Source organism: Moschus berezovskii, chromosome 7, assembly GCF_049115385.1.
Source record: "Moschus berezovskii isolate FMDL1 chromosome 7, NW_MosBer_1.0, whole genome shotgun sequence".
Classification (NCBI taxonomy): Eukaryota; Metazoa; Chordata; class Mammalia; order Artiodactyla; family Moschidae; genus Moschus; species Moschus berezovskii.
In genome coordinates, this window is record NC_142466.1 from 100,099,208 (window position 1) to 100,117,792 (window position 18,585).

An 18,585-nucleotide genomic window follows, 5' to 3' on the forward strand; every position below is an offset into this window, starting at 1 on the left:
TCAGTGATGTCATCCAGTGATCCTGTCCTCTGTCATCCCCTTCTCCTCCTGCCTTTAATCTTTCCCAGCCTCAGGGTCTTTTCCAGGGAGTTGGCTCTTCCCATTAGGTGGTCAAAGTATTAGAGTTTCATCATCAGCATCAGCCCCTCCAATGAATATTCAGTATTAATTGCCTTTAGAATTGACTGGTTTGATCTCCTTGCAGTCCAAGGGACTTTCAAGAGTCTTCTTCAATACCACAGTTTGAAAGCATCAATTCTTCAGCACTCAGCCTTCTCTATGGTCCAATTATCACATTCATACATGACTACTAGGAAAACTATAGCTTTGACTGTACAGACCTTTATTGGCAAGTAATGTCTCTGCTTTTTTTAATATGCTGTCTAGGTTTGTCAAAGATTTTCTTCCAAGGACAAGTGTCTTAATTTCATGGCTTCAGTCACCACCTGCAGTGATTTTGGAACCCAAGAAAAGAAAGTCTGTCACTGTTTCATTGTTTCCTCATCTATTTGCCATGAAGTGAGGGGACTGGGTGCCATGATCTTAGTTTTTTGAATGCTGAGTTTTAAGCCAGATTTTTCACTCTCCTGTTTCAACTTTATCAAGAGGTTCTATAGTTCCTCTTCGTTTTCTGCCATATGGGTGGTGTCATCTGCATATCTGAGGTTATTGATATTTCTACCAGCAATCTTATTCCATCTTGTGCTTCATTCAGCCTGGCATTTTGCATGATGTACTCTGCATATAATTTGATTAAACAGGATGACAAGATACAGCCTTGACATACTCCTTTATCAGCTTGGAACCGGTCCATTGTTCCATGTCTGTTTCTAACTGTTGCTTCTTGACTTGTATGCAGATTTCTCAGAAGGCAGGTAAGGTGGTTTGGTATTTCTATCTCTTTAAGAATTTTCCAAAGTTTATTGGGATCCACACAAACATGGAAGTAGTTGTTTTTTATGGAATTCTCTTGTTTTTTATATGATCCAATGGATGTTAGCAATTTGATCTCTTGTTCCTCTGCCTTTTCTAAATTCAGCTTGAACACCTCAAAGTGCTCAAACAACATACTGCTGAAGATTAGCTTGGAGAATTTTGAGCATTACTTTGTTAACATCTGAAATGAGCACAATTGTGTGTTAGTTTGAACATTTTTTGTTATTGCCTTTCTTTGGGACTGGAGTGAAAACTGACCTTTTCCAGTCCTGTGGCCACTGCTGAGTTTTCCAAATTTGTTGGCATATTGAGTGCAACACTTTCAGAGCATCATCTTTTGTGATTTGAAATACTTCAGGTGGAATTCCATCACTTCCACTAGCTCTGTTTGTAAGTCATGCTTCCTAAGACCCATGTGACTTCATACTCCATGATGTCTGGTTCTAGGTGAGTGATCATACCATCATGCTTATCTTGGTCTTGAAGATCTTTTTTGTATAGTTCTGTGTATTCTTGTTACCTCTTCTTAATATCTTCTGTTTCTGTTAGACCCATACACTTTCTGTCCGGCCCATACTCTTTCTGTCCTTTATTGTGACTCTCTTTGCATGAAATGTTCCCTTGGTATCTCTAATTTTCTTGAAGAGCTCTCTAGGCTTTCCCATTCTATTGCTTTCCCTTATTTATTTGCATTAATCACTTAAGAAGTCTTTCTTATCTCTTCTTGATATTCTTTGGAACTCTGAATTCAGATGGTTATACCTTTCCTTTTCTCTTTTGAATTTTTGCTAACCAGTGATCAAATTGTCAACATATGTTGGATCACAGAAAAAGCAAGGAAATTCCCAGAATAAATCTACTTCTGTTTTATTGACTATGCTAAAGTCTTTCACTGTGTGGATCACAACAAACTGTGAAATATTCTTAATAAAATGGGAGTATTAGATCACCTTATCTGTCTCCTGAGAAACCTGTATGCAGGATAAGAAACAACAGTTGTAACTGGACATGGAACAATGGATTGGTTCAAAATTGGAAAGGAGTATGTCAAGGCTGTATTTATTGTTACCCTATTTATTTAATTTGCATGCAGAATATATCACGTGAAATGCCAGGCTGGATGAATCACAAGCTGAAATCAAGATTGCAGGGAAAAATATCAACAACCTCAGCTATGCAGATAATACCACTTTAATGGAAGAAAGTGAAGAGTAACTAACAAGCCTGTTAATGAAGGTGAAAGAGTCTCCTAGATGAAGATGAAAATTCTCGTTTAAAACTCAATATTCAAAATCTAAGATCATGATAGCCAGTCCTTTCCCTTCATGGCAAAAATGGGGAAAATGTGGAAACAGTGTCAAATTTCATTTTCTTGGTCTCTAAAATCAACATGGATGGTGACTGCAGCCACAAAATTAAAAGACACTTCTTCCTTGGAAGAATAGCTATGAAAAACTTAGACAGGGTGTTAAAAATCAGAGACATCACTTTGACATCAAAGGTCCATATAATCAAAGCTATGGTTTGGCCAGTAGTCACGTATGGATGTGAGAGTTGTACTGTAAAGAAGACTGAGTACCGAAAAATTGATGCTTTTGGACTGTGGTGTTGGAGAAGCCTTTTGAGAGTCCCTTGGACAGCAAGGAGATGAAACCAGTCAATACTAAAGGAAATCAACCCTGATTATTGATTGGAAGGATGGATGCTGAAGCTGAAGCTCTGATACTTTGGCCACCTAGTGTGAAGAGCTAAGTCTTTGGAAAAGGTCCTGATGCTGGGAAAGACTGAGTGCAAGAGAAGGGGACGACAGAGGCTGAGATGGCTGGATGGCATCACTGACTCAATGGATATTCAGTTCAGTTCAGTTCAGTTCAGTCGCTCAGTCATGTCCGACTCTCCGCGATCCCATGAATCACAGCACGCCAGGCCTCCCTGTCCATCACCAACTCCCGGAGTACACTCAAACTCATGTCCACAGAGTCGGTGATGCCATCCAGCCATCTCATTCTCCGTCGTCCCCTTCTCCTCCCGCCCCCAACCTTTCCCAGCATCAGAGTCTTTTCCAGTGAGTCAACTCGTCTCATGAGGTGGCCAAAGTATTGCAGTTTCAGCTTTAGCATCAGTCCCTCCAATGAACATCCAGGATTGATCTCCTTTAGAATGGACTGGTTGGATCTCCTTGCAGTATAAGGGACTCTCAAGAGTCTTCTCCAACACCACAGTTCAAAAGCATCGATTCTTCGGCGATCAGCTTTCTTCACAGTCCAACTCTCACATCCATACATGACCACGGGAAAAACCATAGCCTTGACTAGACGGACCTTGGTTGGCAAAGCAATGTCTCTGCTTTTTAATATACTATCAAGGTTGGTCATACTTTCCTTCCAAGGAGCAAGCGTCTTTTAATTTCATGGCTGCAATCAGCATCCACAGTGATTTTTGAGCCCAAAAAATAAAGTCTGACACTGTTTCCACTGTTTTTCCATCTATTTCCCATGAAGTGATGGGACCAGATGCCATGATCTTTGTTTTCTGAATGTTGAGCTTCAAGCCAACCTTTTCACTCTCCTCTTTCACTTTCATCAAGAGGCTTTTTAGTTCCTCTTCACTTTCTGCCATAAGGGTAGTGTCATCTGCATATCTGAGGTGATTGATATTTCTGCCAGCAATCTTGATTCCAGCTTGTGCTTCTTCCAGCCCAGCGTTCCTCATGATGTACTCTGCATATAAGTTAAATAAGCAAGGTGACAATATACAACCTTGACGTACACCTTTTCTTATTTGGAACCAGTCTGTTGTTCCATGTCCAGTACTAACTGTTCCTTCCTGACCTGCATACAGGTTTCTCAAGAGGCAGGTCAGGTGGTCTGGGATTCCCATCTCTTTCAGAATGTTCCACAGTTTATTGTGATCCACACAGTCAAAGGCTTTGGCATAGTCAATGAAGCAGAAATAGATGTTTTTCTGAAACTCTCTTGCTTTCTCCATGATCCAGCGGATGTTGGCAATTTGATCTCTGGTGCCTCTGCCTTGTCTAAAACCTGCTTGAACATCTGGGAGTTCACAGTTTACATACTGCTGAAGCCTGGCGTGGAGAATTTTGAGCATGACTTTACTAGCGTGTGAGATGAGTGCAATTGTGCGGTAGTTTGAGCATTCTTTGGCATTGCCTTTCTTTGGGATTGGAATGAAGACTGACCTCTTCCAGTCCTGAGGCCACTGCTGAGTTTTCCAAATCTGCTGGCATATTGAGTGCAGCACTTTCACAGCATCATCTTTCAAGACTTGAAATAGCTCAACTGGAATTCCATCACCTCCACTATTAGTTTGAGCAAATCCGGGAGATAGTGAAGTCCAGGAAAGCCTGCAGTGCTACAATTCATGGAGTTGCAGAGTCAGACACAGCTTAGTGACTAAACAACAAGTCTGGCCAGTGGCATCTTGATTGTTTTAAGGACAGTTAATCTCCAGTTCCATGGTTCTTTTTTTCCCATTCCCCTGAGGCCAGTTCTTGGAATTGTGGCAGCTTATGTCATGGCTATAAATGGGCTTCCCAGGTGGCTCAGATTGTAAAGTGTCTGCCTGCAACACGGGAGACCTGGGTACGATCCCTGGATTGGGAATATCCCCTGGAGAAGAAAATGGCAAATCACTCATGTACTCTTGTCTGGAAAATTCCACGGATGAAGGAGCCTGGAAAGCTATAGTCCATGGGGAAGCAAAGAGTCGAACACGACTGAGCAACTTCACTTCATGTCATGGCTACAGTTATGTCACCATGTAGTCAACTTCTTCCACATGCTTGGGGTTTCAGCTATAAGACAGTTCACAGGATATGGTTCATAATATTATCTATAGCCCTTGAGAAGGAGTTAAATGTCCTTGCCTATGTGAAATGATTAAATTATTATTTATTGGTTTCCTTTAACTGCTTCCTTTTGTTTCTGCATATTCTCACTTCTCTAATTAAACTTATTCCATAGTGAAAGATTTCCCACCAACAAAATTCAGGCAGAGGACATGTGGACAAAGACCATAGCGTCTTGCTCTATTGTATTATGACACACATATTTTTGGTTGTTAAAATCCATTTGCCTTTACTTAGCTAATAACATTTCACTTTCCTTCATATGTCTTTCTTTGTTGGACACACACAAGATGCCCTATTCTTAACAAAAAAGAGATAAACAATCCAATTAAAATATGGGCAAAGGACTGAAATAGATATTTCTCTAAGGAAGATATAGGAAGGCCCACAGACATGCGATAAGATACTTAACATCATTAGTCATCCAGTTCAGTTCAGTCACTCAGTCGTGTCCGACTCTTTGCGACCCCATGAATTGCAGCACGCCAGGCCTCCTTGTCTAACACCAACTCCCGGAGTTTACTCAGATTCACGTCCATCGAGTCAGTGATGCCATCCAGCCATCTCATCCTCTGTCATCCCCTTCTCCTCCTGCACCAATGCCTCCCAGAATCAGGGTTTTTCCAGTGAATCAACTGTTCCCATGAGGTGGCAAAACTATTGGAGTTTCAGAATTAGAATCAGTCTTTCCAATGAATATCCAGGACTAATCTCCTTTAGGATGAACTAGTTGGATCTCCTTGCAGTCCAAGGGAATCTCAAGAGTCTTCTCCAACACCACAGTTCAAAAGCACTCAGCTTTCTTCACAATCCAACTCTCACATCCATACATGACTACTGAAAAAACAATAGCTTTCAATATATGGGCCTTTGTCGGCAAAGTAAAGTCTCTGCTGTCTAGGTTGGTCATAACTTTCCTTCCAAGGAGTACCTGGTGAATTTTCTGCACAAATTGTGGCAGCTGCCAGAGTGGTTTTTTTTTTGTGTGTGTGTGGTTGTTGTTGTCTATAAGAGACTCACTTTATTATAAAAACACAGAAAGGTTAAAAGGAAATATGTGGTAAGTTGTACATAATCCAAAGAAAGATGGAGTGGCTATATTAACATCATATAAAATAGGTTTCAGAGTAAGAAATATTATTAGGAATAAAGATAGACATTTCACAGTGATAAACAGGTTCATTCTCTAGAAAGATACAGTGATCCTAAGTATGTATGCACGTAACAGCAGGGACTGAATGCACATGACACATATGATAAATAACATCCTGGAGAACTTCACCATCCTCCAGGTGGTGACAAACAGAGACACCAAGAAACTGTTGCTCTGTGCCACCTACGTCTTTGAGATTTCCACCAGTGAGCGGGGGCAGGGTGTTTGTGGGAAGGGGCAGCATACATTTACCACCTGATCAGGGACTGTAGGGGGACCCCAAAAGTGGCTCACCCCCCAGAATATCCTCTCATCCCATGCAGGACCTCCAGCTTTCCCCATGCTTCTTACTTGGGGAGGGGACTGCCCTGTTAGGACCTTAAAAGCTGGGTGGTGAGCAGAATGGGCTGGGACTGAGAAGGGAAGACAAATCCTGATCTTGAAACCTCACAGGGGTGTCTGAAAGGACAGATCACCCCAGAGCATTAAGCACTGAGGATGGGAGTGAGACAACCACTGGGATAGCACTGGTTACTGTCTCTGACAGGTGCCCTCCCTTTTCTTAGTTCTGGATATTTTGGAGGGCCCCAGTGACACATGGGCTTGTCCCTCTCTGTTTTCCTGCATCTGCTTCTTCTCAGTTTGCCTCTTCTTACCACCTCCATCCCAGACACCCTGATATCGAATATTGAAGGTTAACCCTTTCTGTGCAGAGGCAGAGCCAGGTGTCCCCTGGAAATGTATTATTATTATTATTTTAATATAGTAAGATATTTATAAGTGGGTGTTAGGGTCGTGACTTTTCCTCAGCTGGGCAAGCAGGGGAGTGAGGCTTTTTAATCTCATTTCCTCTTCTAAATGTGCCGTAGAGCTAGACTGCGTTGCCTTCCTCTCCTCTCCCTTAAGTGTTGGTTTGTGTTTTGACAGAAGATAAAGCTAAAAACTTTTAGTAAAAACTAAAAAAAAGAGAAAGAAACCTACCTTTTACTTAAATCTCAGATGTAGCTTGTGCATTTATAAACTTATGAAAAACTTACTTGAGTCATGAAAATATTCTCTGATATTTTTGCACTGCTATTTCTTCAAATTGTTAATAAACTTTAAAGATAGATTTCAATTCATTTAAAGATTTCACTCTCCTGAGCTCTGGTGCTCACCCACAGGGCATTCTCTCCTCATAACCAATTGATTTATTGCAGTTGTTACAGTTCATTAAAAGAATGAGGAATGCTGATAATTCAGCAGATGAAATTTGTTGGTCTCTCTGTGGGTCAGCTACCACTGTGAGATTTGCCCTGTGGACCAGGGAAACATTATGTGGGAGAATAAATAAAAAATGATGCTTGCTTTCAGTCCTTAGATTGGATGGGTATATCCTTTGTGAATCAAATCAATAAGTATTTCTTAGTTTAAATTTGGAGGTTTTCTTTCAAAATTATTTTGACCATCACTGTTTTAGCAAGTGATTTTCACTATGGCCAAATATGAGTTTTTAATTTTCAGGCAACACTGATCTCCATAGGTATAGCAAAAATGGAATTTAGTACCAAGACAGGTGCTATACAAATACAAAATAATTAATACAGTACAGCAGTAGGGTAAAAAGAAAATTGTGAGTGACAGGTATTTATTTAGTGTATGCCTGACAGAGTGTTAGGTATTCAAACTTTAGTAGTAAACAAGACAGGCATAGGATGTGAAGAAAAACAGGAAGCATTACAAACTGATGTAACATTACTAGTCTTGCCATCATTTTGGAAGCATCACTACAAACAAAGCTAGTGGAGGTGATGGAATTCCAGTTGACCTATTCCAAATCCTAAAAGATGATGCTGTGAAAGTGCTGCAATCAATATGTCAGCAAATTTGGAAAACTCAGCAGGGACACAGGACTGGAAATGGTCAGTTTTCATTCCAATCCCAAAGAAAGGCAATGCCAAAGAATGCTCAAACTACCGCACAATTGTACTCATATCACACACTAGTAAACTAGTGCTCAAAATTCTTCAGACTAGGCTTCAACAGTATGCGAACCATGAAATTCCAGATGTTCAAGATGGATTTAGAAAAGGCAGAGGAATTAGAGGTCAAATTGCCAACATCTGCTGGATCATTGAAAAGCAAGAGAGTTCCATAAAAATATGTATTTCTGCTTTAATGACTATGCCATAGCCTTTTTCTGTTTGGATCAAAGCAAACTGTGGAAAATTCTTAAAGAGATGGGAATAGCAGACCACCTGCCTTCTGAGAAATCTGTATGCAGGTCAAGAAGCAATAATTATAACTGGACATGGAACAACAGAGTGGTTCCAAATCAGGAAAGGAGTACATCAAGGTTGTATATTGTCACCCTACTTATTTAAATTATATGCAGAGTACACCATGAGAAATGCTGGACTGGATGAAGCACAAGCTGGTATCAATATTGCTGGGAGAAATATCAATAACTACAGATATGCAAATGACACCACACTTATGGCAGAAAGCACAGAAGAACTAAAGAGCTTCTTGATGAAAGTGAAAGAGGAGAGTGAAAAAGTTGGCTTAAAACTCAACATTCAGAAAACTAAGATCATGGCACCTGGTCCCATCACTTCATGACAAATAGATGGGGAAACAGTGGAAACAGTGTCAGACTTTATTTTGGGGGGCTCCAAAACCACTGCAGATACTGATTGCAGCCATGAAGTTAAAAGACGCTTGCTCCTTGGAAGGAAAGTTATGACCAACCTAGACAGCATATTAAAAAGCAGAGACATTACTTTGCCAACCAAGGTCCGTCTAGTCAAGGCTATGGTTTTTCCAGTGGTCATGTATGGATGTGAGAGTTGGACTATAAAGAAAGCTGAGCACTGAAGAATTGAAGGTTTTGAACTCGTGTTAGAGAAGACTCTTGAGAGTCCCTGCAAGGGACTGCAAGGGGATCCAACCAGTCTATCTTAAAGGAGATCAGTCCTGAATGTTCATTGGAAGGACTGATGTTGAAGCTGAAACTCCAATATTTTGGCCCCCTAATGTGAAGAACTGACTCATTGTAAAAGACCATGATGCTGGGAAAGATTGAAGCTGGAAGAGAAGGGGATGACAGAGCATGAGATTGTTGGATGGCATCATTGACTCAGTGGACATGAGTTTGAGTGTGATCGACAGGGAAGCTGGCGTGCTGCAGTGCATGGTGTCACAAAGAGTTGGACACGACTGAGCGACTGAGCTGAACTGATCATTTAATCACTAGTTGGATTTAGAGATATTGTTAACAGATGTCTTGCACATCATACATGCAGGGTTTTTCTGATTGGACTAGGAGAGTGAACTCTTCCTTTGTTTTACACTTTGGTATTTGAGAGAGATAAGAGGGAAGATGTATCTCCTTATTCCACCTGTTCAAAGTTCAACCTATAGGGGGATGATTCCTTTTCTCTTCAGAATTCCATCACCTGACCCATTTGAATATCCTCAGAATATCAGGTTCCATATTTTGCTGTTTCATCTAAATCCAGAAAATGTTAAATGTCTGATTATGCCACTTCTGGCCAGATAGTAAGGGGGAAGGACTGGCAACTTCAGAACATGTCACTTGTAGCTTTTAGATATAGTATGAGAAGAAAGCAGCAGTATAACAATGAAGGTGCCAATCAAGGGAAAATGAAATAGTTCCTAAGTATTATTTCCAACAGAATGTCAAAGACTTTATGTAGATAGCAGAGCAAAATCTGTCAAAGAGAAACTGTTCAGTCTATGTTCAATTGTTAATGAATGAATAATTGAAGGAAAGAAAGACTGAGTCATACACTAGACAACTGTTTTATAAAATACATAAAAATGGGAAAGTGGTGATGAAAAGAAAAATAACGATTAAATATTTACATTATTTTTCTATAAATGATATTCTATTTTCAGTGTGTTGTAGAGCTGCAATTTTTGTCACTGCAATGGATTTTTGAAAGAGAATAATTCCTCTATAAATATTGAGAATTATGGAGGATTGTAAAGAAAACACATATTGTGCATTAATATCCTAGAAAAGAAAGCAATCAATCATCCAGTTAACATAGCTAAAATGAAAGACAAATAGAATGTTTGCATAGTCTTCATTTTAATAAAGAAAGCTTGCAAAATTTACCTCACTTAATCTTTCTTATTCTTGGTGATCAAGTTGGTCTTTTAAAAATAATTTATATCAGATAAAAGGGCCAACTGCATATTTTTGAAGTTCAAGTCACCATTATCCTAAATTCTCCTCTCAGATAAGCATGTAGGAAATTATTTCAGTTCAGTCACTCAGTTATGTCCGACTCTTTGCCACCCCATGAACTGCAGCATGTCAGGCCTCCCTGTCCATCACCAACTCCTGGAGCTCACCCAAACTCATGTCCATTGAGTCGGTGATGACATCCAACGATTTCATCCTCTGTCATGCCCTTCTCCTCCTGCCCTCAATCTTTCCCAGCATCAGGGTTTTTTCCAATGAATCAGCTCTTCACATCACGTGGCCAAAGTATTGGAGTTTCGGCTTCAACATCAGTCCCTCCAATGAACACCCAGGACTGATCTCCTTTAGGATGGACTGGTTGGATCTCCTTGCAGTCCAAGGGACTCTCAAGAGTCTTCTCCAACACCACAGTTCAAAAGCAGCAATTCTTTGGAGCTCAGCTTTTTTTATAGTCCAACTCTCACATCCATATATGACCACTGGAAAAACCATAGCCTTGACTAGATGGACCTTTTTGACAAAGTAATGTCTCTGCTTTTCAATATGCTGTCTAGGTTGGTCATAACGTTCCTGCCAAGGAGTAAGCCTCTTTTAATTTCATGGCTGCAATCACCATCTTTAAATAAAATTCATGATACTAAATTTATACTGTTATTTTTGGAATTTTAATGAATCAACTAAATGATTTTGGAAATGTGTAAAACTATTTCCAAATAACAAAGGTTTCAAAAGCATGTTTTAAGGTTTCATTCCTTGTTGTATCCTATGAATCTGTACTTTTGAATATAAGGATCTTAACTCGGCAAGTCTGGCAGGAGTACAGACAACTGCAAATCTGTGACATGATTTTATTATGACATCTGACTAAAACTTTATTATGGCTCCCTCTAAACCGGAATTATATTCCTCAGAAACATAGTACTTTATTATTACTATCAGGGCCATGAATTTTCTTTCATCAGATCCACCAATTGTGTTTCTCTTATAGAAATTATGTAGGTATCACCAAAGCATATATTATACCCCAATTTTTTTCATAATTAGAATCATAAAGATAATAATATATGGTTAACTAGCAAGTTCTTCTGTGTATTCTTGCAACCTCTTCTTAATATCTTCTGCTTCTATTAGGTCCATACCATTTCTGTCCTTTATTGTGCCCGTGTTTGCATGACATGTTCCCTTGCTCTCTCTAATTTTCTTGAAGAGATCACTAGTCTTTCCCATTCTATTGTTTTCCTCTATTTCTTTGCATTGATCACTGAGGAAGGTTTTATCTTTCCTTGCTATTCTTTGCACCTCTGCATTCAAATGGGTATATTTTTCCTTTTCTTCTTTGCCTTTCACTTCTCTTCTTTTCTCAGCTATTTGTAAGGCCTCCTCAGACAACCATTTTGCCTTTTTGCATTTCTTTTTCTTGGGGATGGTCTTGACCCCTGCCTCCTGTACAATGTCACGAACTTCAGTCCATAGATCTTCAGGCACTCTGTCTATCAGATCTAATCCCTTGAATCTACTTGTTATTTCCACTGTATAATTTTAAGGGATTTGATTTAGGTCATACCTGAGTGGTCTAGTGGTTTTCCCTACTTTCTTCAATTTAAGTCTGAATTTGGGTGACAGTCAGCTCCTGGTCTTGTTTTGCTAACTGTATAGAGCTTCTCCATCTTTGGCTGCAAAGAATATAATCAATCTGATTTTGGTTTGATATTGACCATCTGGTGATGTCCATGTGTAGAGTCTTCTCTTGTGTTGTCGGAAGAGGGTGTTTGCTATGACAAGTGCGTTCTCTTGGCAAAACTCTACTAGCCTTTGCCCTGTTTCATTCTGTATTCTGAGACAAAATTTTCTTTTACTTCAGGTATTTCTTGGTTTCCTACTTCTGCATTCCAGTCCCCTGTAATGAAAAGGACATCTTTTTGGTGTATTAGTTCTAGAAGATCCTGTAGATCTTCATAGAACCATTCAATTTCAGCTTCTTCAGCATAACTTGTCAGGGAATAGACTTGGACTATTGTGATATTGAATGGTTTGCCTTGGAAATGAACAGAAATAATTCTGTCATTTTTGAGATTGCATCCAAGTACTGCATTTTGGACTCTTTTTTTGACTATGAGAGCTACTCCATTTCTTCTAAGGGATTCTTCCCCACAAATAGTGCACAATTGAACTTATCTTACACATTAGTAAAGTCATGCTCAAAATTCTCCAAGTCAGGCTCCAACGTACATGAAATATGAACCTCCAGATGTTCAAGCTGGATTTAGAAAAGGCAGAGGAATCAAAGATCAAATTGCCAACATCCATTGGATCATAGGAAAAGCAAGCGAGTTCCAGAAAACCATCCACTTCTGCTTTATTGACTACACAAAAACCTTTGACTGTGTGGATCACAACAAACTGTGGAAAATTCTTAGAGATGGGAATACTAACCCACTTTACCTTCCTCTTGATAAATCTGTTTACATGTCAAGAAGCAACAATTAGAACAGGACATGGAAGAGCAGACTGGTTCCAAATTGGGATTTGAGTATGTCAAGGCTGTATATTGTCATCCTGCTTATTTAACTTATATGCAGAGTACATCATGCAGAATGCTGGGCTCGATGAAGCACAAGCTGGAATCAAGATTTAATGGAGAAATATCAATAGCCTTAGATATGCAGATGACACCACCCTTATGGCAGAAGGCGAAGAAGAACTAAGGAGCCTCTTAATGAAAGCAAAAAGAGGAGAGTGAAAACGTTGGCTTAAAACTCAACATTCAGAAAACTAAGATCATGGCACCTGGTCCCATAACTACATGGCAAATAGGTAGGGAAACAGTGGAATCACTGACAGATTTTATTTTTGAGGGCTCCAAAATCACAGAAGATGGTGACTACAGCCAGGAAATTAAAAGACAGTTGATCCTTGGAAGAAAAGCTATGACCAACCTAGACAGCATATTGAAAAGCAGAGACATTACTTGCAACAAAGTTCCTTCTAATTAAAGCTATGGTTTTTCCAGTAGTTATATATGGATGGAAGAGTTGGACCATAAAGAAAGCTGAGTGCAGAAGAATAGATGCTTTTGGACTGTGGTGTTGGAGAAGACTCTTGAGAGTCCCTTGGACTGCAAGGAGATCCAACCAGTCCATTCTAAAGGAAATCAGTCCTGAATATTCATTGGAGGGCCTAAGACTAAAGCTGAAGCTCCAATACTTTGGTAACTTGATGCAAAGAACTGACTCACTGAAAAAGACCCTGATGCTGGGGACAATTGAAGCGGGGAGGAGAAGGGGATGACAGAGGATGAGATGGTTGGATGGCATCACCAGCTCAATGGACATGAGTTTGCACGACCTCTGGGAGTTGGTGATGGACAGGGAAGCCTGGTGTGCTGCAGTCCATGTGGTCACAAAAAGTCAGACATCACTGAGCAACTTAACTGAACTGATTTGCATAATGTTATTTCCTTAAACACACAAATGAGTCTACACTTTCATAAATCTGAATTTTTCAGTTCTCTCTGATGCCTAGCAAATACATTTAACCACTAAAGGTATATATTAAAAATCACCCAGGATCTACTCCAAGGTACCTCATAAAGAAGTGATTATGGGAGTACAGTTTTTTATGGTTAGTGTGCTATTTAAGCATGAGTGTGCAACAGTGGCTAAGATAAGAAAGTTTTAATTCAAACTTTGAAAATGCTTTGGTCACCATATGAAGGTTTTTATTATGTGGACACTGAAGAGAAACTTCCAGACAGCTAGGCAACTGAAAATTTTCCTGTGTTTGTATACCTTTCTCCTACACAGGATATATATTTTTCTTACACAGGATATTGATATCTGTAAGTCTCCATGTAGACACTTTCAGGCTAGACTTTTCTGACTACATTTGCACATGTGAACAACCTTTCAGATCTCTGAACGCTACCTAAGATACAATATGAGACTTGCTATTAATACATTCAGATGTTCATGATTAGATTTTGTCTTGTGCTTGATTGTAAAGCCTGATGCTTTACCAATAATTCAATAGAAAGGAATGGCCTACAGGGCTTAGTATAACTTATTACTTCTCCCTAGTAGAAAATATGAAGATATATTTCATCATCTTGATTAAATATACATCCCATTGGACAATCAGGTAATTGGACCACATTAATTGAACTTTTCTTTTGTCTGTATAGTTTCAGCAAAGAACCATTTCAAAATCAATTTCAACGTACAAAATTTGGATGTAATATGCATCAGTCTCCAGAGCCAAATTTTAATTTTAGTTTTTCTCATAAGTTACATATTTGAGGGCTTCACAGGCTGCACTGTGTACTTAATGCTTAGGAATTCAGGAGACAACCTTAGCATTCTCATTAGAAAGAGCAATCCAAAATCATTACTCTACCTGTAGTTTACTTAGCCAATAGACACAGAAATCTAATTGAGACCTTGTAATATTTTAGTTGTCCTTGCTGCTACATATACTTCCTCAAGAGGAAGGTCCATATATTTTGATGAGGAAAAATTATAACCCTGTTTCCCAAGTTACTTTTGTCTCTACTGAGCTTGAACCTACAATGGTGTTGTACATTCAGCACATCTGAACTGATGATGGCCTATGTGTAGCACTCAAAAGTTTGAAACCAATTGACTGAGGATTTTCTCAATGCCATCACAAGTCTACATGTTCTTTTAGAAACAGTAACAGGAAGAAACAGGTAATAATTGTAAGGGGGCAATAATGGAGTTTATGGGATGCCAATAATATTAAATTTCTTAATCTGAGAAAGAGTTACACATAGATAACTATGGTGCACTTTAGAATTTGTGTACAGTTCTGTACATATTCCATCAGTGATATTTTTTTAATAGCCACTTGTATGATAGTTAAACTCCAATACTTTGGCCACCTGATGTGAAGAGCTGACTCATTGGAAAAGACCCTGAAGCTGGGAAAGATTGAGGGCAGGAGGAGAAGCGGACGACAGAGGATAAGATGGTTGAATGGCATCACCGACTCAATGGACATGGGTTTGGGTGAACTCCAGGAGTTGTTGATGGACAGGGAGGCCTGGCGTGCTGCGGTTCATGGGGTCACAAAGAGTCGGACACGATAGAGCGACTGAACTGAACTGAATGATAGTTTCATGAAACTGAAACTGATTGCCTAAATATTTCTTATCTGCTGCCATCATGCCTATTCCATCTTCTCTTGGTTAAGCACAGCAACAACAACAACAAAGATAGTCAAGCTTGTCTGCAGGCATAAAATAACCTCATGAGAGTACTAATAGATATGCCTTTGTTCCAAGAAGCCGATTTTTGCAAAACTGTTGTTATTCATTTTATTCATATGACACTGCAGCAGCTAGCAAATGGAAAATTCAAGCTGTCAGTGAGACTGCTTTAAACCATCATCTCTTAAATGTTTACTAATAGTTGGATATATGACTTCAGAGCTCAGGGACAAGAATATAACTATCAGAAAGTTTATGATAGTTAAGACAATGAGGATGGATGGAATTGCCTAGAGAGAGAGAGTACACATAAAGGTAGAAGAAAATTTGACCAGAAATACAACTGAGAGAAGAGCCAAGATTTAAAGGGCAGATCGGGGAAGATGATCCAGTAGAACACAGTGAGAAAGAAAAGCTACCTAAGTAGGTAAGCTGTAGCAGTGTTTCATCAGAGTACAAATGGGAAATGAGGCAAATGTAGAGGCAACAGTTAAAGTTGCTGCCCTTGAGCAGGTCTAAAGCTAAAAAGAAGAAGGCAATAATGGCAGTGTTAAAAATACATGTGAGGATGGCAGTCCAGAATCCAGGTATAGGAAATTCACTTAAATCAAAGCTATGAATTATTTAGTAGCTATTAAACGGCATATATTTTAGTCATGTTGTCTAGTATGATTTTTACCACAATACTACAAGAAAGGAGTTAGTCACTCTCAGAAACTATACCAAAACATCACCCTGAGAATAACTAGAATACATTGTGCAACTACTCACACATCTAGTATACTATCAGTTCAGTTCAGTTCAGTTCAGTCGCTCAGTCGTGTCCGACTCTCCGCGACCCCATGAATCACAGCATGCCAGGCCTCCCTGTCCATCACCAACTCCCGGAGTTCATTCAAACTCATAGTATACTATCACTCCATATTAATTTATCTCCTGTTAATCACAAAAGTTTTCCAGAAATCTTTTAATTTCATTCTGGTCTAAGGTTTCAGTTCAGTCACTCAGTCGTGTCTGACTCTTTGTGACCCCATGGACTGCAGCATTCCAGGCTTCCCTGTCAGTCACCAACTCCCAGAGCCTACTCAAACTCATGTCCATCACATTGGTGATGGCATCCAACCATCTCATCCTCTGTTGTCCCCTTCTTCTCCCACCTTCAATCTTTCCCAGGATCAGGGTCTTTTCCAATGAGTTGATTCTTTTCATCAGGTGGCCTAAGTATTGGAGTTTCAGCTTCAGCATCAGTCCTTCCAATGAATATCCAGGGCTGATTTCCTTTAGGATGGACTGGCTGGATCTCCTTGCAGTCCAAGGGACTCTCAAGAGTCTTCTCCAACACCACAGTTTGAAAGCATCCTTATAATATCTGTACCTATTTGAATATGTTGGAAGAGATGTTGTTAAATGGTCAGTATCCTCATTATATTAACCTGTTTTTATGCCACACAAATCCAAATGCCAATTATATATTTAATTTAAACTTCTTTCAGAATAAACTCCTTTGTTAGTATTTTGTATTGAGATCAAAGGCAAATGAATGTAACTTCACACACAATAAAGATACAAGCAGAGTCCTAAAAGTCTCCAAAATAACTTTTCTGAATTTATGTGCATCCATTTGATTAGCTATATTCATGAAGATGAATTAATAGACAAGAGAGGAAGACAAAATTATAAGTGAGTTACTTTATATACAATAAAATGGAACCATACAATAACTTTACATAGACTGTTTCATGGTTGCTAATTGTTGTTGTTGTTTAGTTATTCCCCACTCTTTGCAACCTCATGGACTGTACCACACCAGGCCTCCCTGTCCCTCATCATCTCTGGAAGTATGAGTAAGTTCATGACCGTTGCAACAGTGATGCCATTCAGTCATCTCTTCCTCTGACACCGTCTTCTCCTTCTGCCCTCAATCTTTCCCAGCATCAGGGACTTTTCCAGTGAGTCAGCTGTTCACATCAGATGACCAAAATACTGGAGCTTCAACTTCAGCATCTGTCCTTCTTGCTAGTTATAGAACAGGATTTCATTTTTTGTAAACACTTTCATATTCTATTTTTAGCTAAAACAATATTTAAATGGTTATAATTTTTTAAAATGTATTTATTTTTATTGGAGGCTAATTACTTTACATTATTGTATTGGTTTTGCCATACATTGACTTGAATCTGTCAAGGGTGTACATGTGTTCCCCATCTTGAACCCCCCTCCCACCTCCCTCCCCATCCCATCTTTTTTTTTTTTAATTAATTAATTTATTTTTTTTAATTTTTGTTGGAGGCTAATTATTTTACAATAATTGGTTGGTTTTGCCATACATTGACATGAATCTGCCCTGGGTGTACATGAGTTCCCCTTCCTGAATCCCCCTCCCACCTCCCTCCTCCCCTTATCCTCCCTCTGGGTCATCCCCGCACCAGCCCCGAGCATCCTGTAACATGAATCAACCCTGAACTGGCGATTCATTTCACATATGATAATATACATGTTTCAGTGCTATTCTCCCAAATCATCCCACCCTCACCCTCTCCCACAGAGTCCCAAAAACTGTTCTATTCAACTGTGTCTCTTTTGCTGTCTCATATACAGGGTTACACAGAGTCGGACACGACTGAAGTGACTTAGCAGCAGCAGCAGCAGCAGCATACAGGGTTATCATTTCCATCTTTCTAAATTCCATATATATGCGTTAGTATACTGTATTGGTGTTTTTCTTTCTGGCTTACTTCACTCTGTATAATAGGCTCTAGTTTCATCCACCTCATTAGAACTGATTCAAATGCATTCTTTTTAATGGCTGAGTAATACTTCATTGTGTATATGTACAAAATCTTTCTTATCCATTCGTCTGCAGATGGACATCTAGGTTGCTTCCGTGTCCTGGCTATTATAAACAGTGCTGCAATGAATATTGGAGTACACGTGTCTCTTTCAATTCTGGTTTCCTCGGTGTGTATGCCCAGGAGTGCGATTGCAGGATTCTTTGTTCTTTTGCACCTAAAGCAACAGCCATTTCTTGCCTTATCTGTAGTTTGTAGGGCCTTCATTATCATGGCTATGTGTAGAATATTATTTGTAAGAACTGAATCAGAAATTTCAGGAGCTAAATAAATCTATTTGTAAAAACTGAAAGAGAAGGTGCAGAGAGCCTAATACAAATATAAGCATAATTGATTTTTATG